Consider the following 5,693-nt stretch of genomic DNA (forward strand, 5'->3'; position numbering starts at 1 on the left):
TACGACTGAAGCAATTTGGATTCCGTGAGTACGCCATCACCTACATAGAGGAGTGTGACTGTAGATGTGACAGACCAACCAGTCATCTAACCGCCACCCAACCTGCTTATCCATTCATTAATCCATCCATCTAGATGGCCGGCATCCAGTTGCTCACAGAACGTCCACTAAAACCGACAAATCAATCAATCAATCAATCAATCAATCAATCCATCCATCCATCCATCCATCCATCCATCCAGCCAGCCAGCCATTCATCTATCCATCCAATCAACCAATCAGTCCCAGATGCTTGTGTATCATCCCTACATATCTGTGTCTGTGCTAGTCAGTGCAAGCTCAGCAATATGTCTGTAGCTCACTGTCTGTGAACAATTCATTACCACGTGTACACAGCAAATTTTCAAACATGCCTAACACTCATCCCAAGGAGTTACCGATAGAAATTCAAGAGACGCATTTTGAGAGTATTTTTACTTGATTGTAATTAAAATAAATAATACCACTCTTATGTACAGTAAACAAAATCACATACACTGCAGGCTTTAATGCTTAATTTATAGTAAATCATTAGAAAATAATCTACAAATCCATTAGAGACTGACTAATTACCTAAAACAGACCTGTATATATCATCCCTACGTTTCTAAGGTTCTTTGAAATATTTACATAATTTTTTGACATCGTATTTACAGAGAGTCGAGTAGCTAGCAGCACTTCACTGCACTTTTGTAATGCATCTTAATCACAGTTGACATCCTGGGCTTGGCGATATGCTGTGACGTTGCATATTGGTTTGATGTACACCTCTCCCACTGGATACAATGGCGCGCACGCTCTTTGCGAGCATGCGCATATAATATATGTTTATAGCGGAAATAGGTATCTACATATATACACTAATACACAGGAGAGTTAGAATGACAAATTGACGGCCTGTATATATGTGACAGTGGACGGAAAAATGTAAGACTGAAAAAATTCAAAACGGCTTTATCAAAATAAATTAATGTGATTTGGCTTAAACGTGCGATCATGTTTAACTTACAGAGACACAGAAAAAGTAAATTCTGAAAACCGAGGATATTAGAAAATTGTTTGACTCAAACTGCAAGCCAATACCAGACACTTTGCTTGAAATTAGAGGTCAATGCACTTTGTCCTCCATATATAGGATTTCGTACAAATGCAGCGACTGCCGACTAAAATGTGTAAATTTTCGAATTGCATAATAAATAACATCTTTTTGACATTGAAGAAAACTCAAGTTTTGGAGTTTTCACTCTTAGCTAGCCTACATAATGCTTATCGGGGAACCCAGACGTCAATCTGATCATCAGCACAGTAATATGTATTCATTTCATTGCAATTTGAAACGTGTATATTAAGTGCTGCTACAGAGTCGAAACCAAGTTCACATTTTGGGCAGAAATAGTGATAGCTGGTGTCAACATTGATATTTTCCGCTCCGCTCGGTGCAGAGTGGCTGATAGGCATGCAACGACGCCCTCTATTTTGCCCCCGAGATGATTCTCTCGTCAAGTTTGTCTGACGCCTTTCGGTTTCCTCCTGCTGGTCAGCTCTGTTTTTGTCCAGTAATTTCACCAGCGACTCGACGTCTGCGTGATCCAAGTCCTCCAGACTGCACTGGTGACGCAGGAACTGTATCACGGAGTCCAGGTATGCATTTCGCGGAAGCTCGTTGACGCTTCTCCCGGGAATCGCCGCCGTGTTGTCCGTGCGGCACAGCGGACATTTCAGCGAACTTCGGTTCGCAGAAAGGACACGCCTGACGCAGGCTTTGCAGAAATCGTGCTTGCACTTCGGTAATGTCCGAGGTTGCTCATAAAGGTCCAAACAAACCGGACATGTCAACAAATCAGACAAACGTTGCCTGGCAACAGTGTCAGGAGAACATCTCTCCATGGCAGTCGAGAGGTGATTTTATCTCTGTGAAATAATATGAAAGAGAAAGAGATATGAGTCTTTCAATTTGTCCTATAATACCAATACCGAAATATAAAACATATCACACACATAAACAAATAAACATAAACAAATAAATAAATAAATAAATAAATAAATAAATAAATAAATAAATATATACACGCATATACTGTAAAATCGGTATACATATATATTACTGTATGTGTGAAGTATATATTTATATATTTATGTATATATATATATATATATATATATATATATATATATATATATATATATATATATCACGTGACATAAACATTGATATTAAGTGTCCTTTGTTTAATGTAATGCTGTAAAGCGTAGTGAATGTTATTTGTTGATAATGATTCTTTTGAGTGTTCCGACGTCGGGGTAACGAAATATGGAACTAGGGCAAATTGAAGCGATTTTCCTTCTTCAATCTGCTTGTTTGCGACCAAATGTCAAACAGTCATGGAGCTCAAAATGACCGCCATTCATTCTCGGTGGATTTCACTTTTCTCGAACCTCTCATCTTCGCGTGCCTGGTTCGAAACGCAGGTAGGCAGCCAACCACCAGCGCTCGATTCGCTAAAACACAAACTGTACTCTACATTAAATAGGGAATTCAAGGTGATTACAGTGCTTACTAACTGTGTTCGTATCGGTTCATATTATTTCTTTTAGGTAAAGGATTATCTGACGCCATGGGAAGCAATGGGAAAATGAAAGAGCTACAACTTCACATGGCTTTTCTTCGCGTTCGCACGATTCGAATGGCCACAGTCGTATACCGAATCTTCGAAACGTAAATACACCTCTCACGCACGGTATCTAAGATGAACCCCTCAGCAATAGTCATTGATTGATGGCTACAGTCATTTTACGGCGAACGAACTGGACAATTGCTCTGTTTATTCGATTCGATTTTCAACGGAGAATAACAAATGTGTCCTCACGACATTCACTGGGTCCTCGGAACAACGGGTATTGTTACCAGACAACAATTTGTATCTGCAAACAATATATATGCAGACGCCGAATACGTGGAACTCTAAAAATATGAACGAGTAACACAAACGGAATTCAAGCGTCGCCTACGGCATTTGCTTTCGTTTTGGTCGAAGTGTCAAAATCATATTCAGACAGCTCGTTCGGTGTTCATGAGTCGATTTATGATAAAGTTATTTATCTTTTATAAAAATAAGATTTTCCCCTAAATTCTTAATTTCGCACTTTTTCTACAGCGAGTCGCGTGAGGGCACAATTTCAAGTAATACCTCTTGGGGATCGGTTTTTGCTTTAGGTTTTAATCGAGTCAGACGTTCATGTTGAACAAATGTCCCTTATGCGACGCTCGGCTCAGACGTCAAGATATAATGTATCGTAACATGATGTCAACTAAAAAAACATGCATGTTACGTTTCTTTACGTTGGGCACATACAGAAAACATAAATAAAACAAAGGATTTTTACTGGAGAGCATGCATAAGCCAAGGCATTGTATTGTTTCATTTATTGTTGTTGGTTGCATAGCACGGACAATACAACAAACAAACGAACACATTTTGAATATCTCTCTACAATACTAAATGCATAAATTTCAAAAGTAGCTGCAGTCTTTTGGTGTAATTTCACTTATGTCACATCTCTTCGTGAAATGCAGTTTATTTTCCCTCTGCCAAAACCATGTCCAAGTGCATGTTGTTCACCTTATCAAGACTGCAATGTCAATTGTTACTATCATAAGACGAATTTTATTAAAGAGTAGCATTCATTTGGCAAGACTAACACTGCATAATTTACTCAATGCGCAGTGTTTGAGAGATCATGGATGTAACGTCCATGGAGAGATCTAATGCACGTTTGTAGCGGGACCTTGTCTAACTTGTTACGGAGACGAAGAAGAAAATATACTTTACGGAACAAAAACAATTAAAACGTCTTTAAGAGCTAAAGCCATTGTCCCTTTCATGTTCAGTAAGGTTAACACAAGTATTATCGATCGTCACGTGATACATGTCCACGTAATACATAATGGGGCTTGGAGGTTGTACTGTGTACTTTTACAGTTAGTTTTCGATCGCGTTCAAACCCACCGCGCAACGTACGACTCGACCCCCAGGACGACGCCCAGTCATCTAGCGCGGAGACGCTACAGTCAAAACCAGAATTGCGCGAAAATGAATACATTGATCATAAAAAGTTTTACAGCGAATGAAAGACCATTTGGTTTATCTCTTTCCATCGAATGCAGCACCGTTCGCAAGTTCAATTCATAGCTTGCGCACGTACGTATAGGGAAACTGCAACAAGGAGTGTTGTTGTCCACAGCGACTGCGCAGTCTCACAAGCGTTCGTCCTTTGCGCGACCTTTGCGCTTTTGTAAAACAACATACCAGCGTTTTAAAAGGCCATAGCTGTAGCTATCTATACGCCTATGTTCACGCACTGTAGCGAAGTGAAAGTGCCTATATGCATAGTAACATTGACATTTCTCAGGACGCACACCAAAATACGCGACAATGAAACTCGGAAGAGGCGAGCAAATGTCCAAGCAGGGCGCCTACGCCCCGATAGCAAACGCAACGTAACAAACAAAAACAAAATCTACTGACCTTAATACAGCAATCCAGATACGGGCTTTACATCTACGGCTACGCTACGCTGACCTGGTCCTCGACGGAACACACGTACGCACACACGTACATTATCCACTGTAGACATGATCTACACGTCAACTTGACTTCTATTATTTCATGTATACTCTGTTCATATTGTTTGTGTCTAATTTGTTATGTGTTCTGGTGTGTTTACTTCAATTGCACGACAAGGATTTGCAAACTGGTTTTCCGCGCTGACGGCTCCGCTCGGCTCTCCCTGCTGCCCTGATCTGAACTGCCTATACGGCTGAAAGTGCGCATGCGCAGGCGATCGCATTGTACCGACTGCTCTCTGAGGCGGAACTTGGCGGAATACAATGGTTTTGTCAATCACTGACATGCACGTACACCTTTCGCTTACTCTAATTCCTGGTACATCATAGAAAGACAAAAATAGATCTTACTTTCTTTTTAAATATTTCCATCTCCCTTACTTGTATCTAACCCGAGCCTTCGAAAAAATATCGTGCTACTGAATTTCATATTCGATCTGGCGAGAAATACGTTGTTCGGTGCAGGCAATAAATATGTATAAGGTTTGTAAGGGTATTGTTATCCTTGCCATTCATTGTTTATCGTTCCAAATTACCATGCTCATTGGCTACTTTCGTTTATTCCACATGTTATGGCGGATTGTGAAGTTCGCCATGAAATGATCTGGAAGCTGACACGTTCAAAACCTTGCAATGGTCGTGGCAAGTTGCCTATTTCGACGTCATTCGTCAGTTCTCAATGCGACAACAATATTTGTCAATGAAAGCGCGCCCTAGTGTCAGTCACGCGCTCTTACGGCATACGCAAGTCACCGTTCAAAATCACGAGGGTCTATGTTAAAATAAACAATTTTGCTGATGTGCAATAAGCAGAAGGGCGTTGCTCTGAGTTGTTATTCACATGATTCGCTTTGATTTATGGATTGTCGAGTTCCTTTGTCATATTCTTTCTTTTCAGTTTTATACAGAGTCATGGGTCATGGTCTGCCGCACTCTCATTGGTGGGGAGCCGATGAAGTATTGCGTAAGTAAGGTTCTGTATGAGCATGCAAATCAAAACACAGTGCATGAATATCCCTCCTGTCAACTG

The 5,693-nt window shown here is 40.4% G+C and overlaps 1 long non-coding RNA gene across 1 annotated transcript; it reads right to left on the reverse strand.

Moving 5' to 3' along the window:
* Positions 1-455: 455 nt before the first annotated feature.
* Positions 456-4,847, reverse strand: LOC139129392 (uncharacterized). The gene is made up of 2 exons (XR_011551553.1): positions 4,566-4,847; positions 456-1,950 (listed from the first exon to the last, which is right to left on the reverse strand). It is a non-coding gene; the product is annotated as an uncharacterized lncRNA (long non-coding RNA).
* Positions 4,848-5,693: the final 846 nt, after the last annotated feature.

The sequence above is a fragment of the Ptychodera flava genome, chromosome 3, assembly GCF_041260155.1.
Source record: "Ptychodera flava strain L36383 chromosome 3, AS_Pfla_20210202, whole genome shotgun sequence".
NCBI classification, from domain to species: domain Eukaryota; kingdom Metazoa; phylum Hemichordata; class Enteropneusta; family Ptychoderidae; genus Ptychodera; species Ptychodera flava.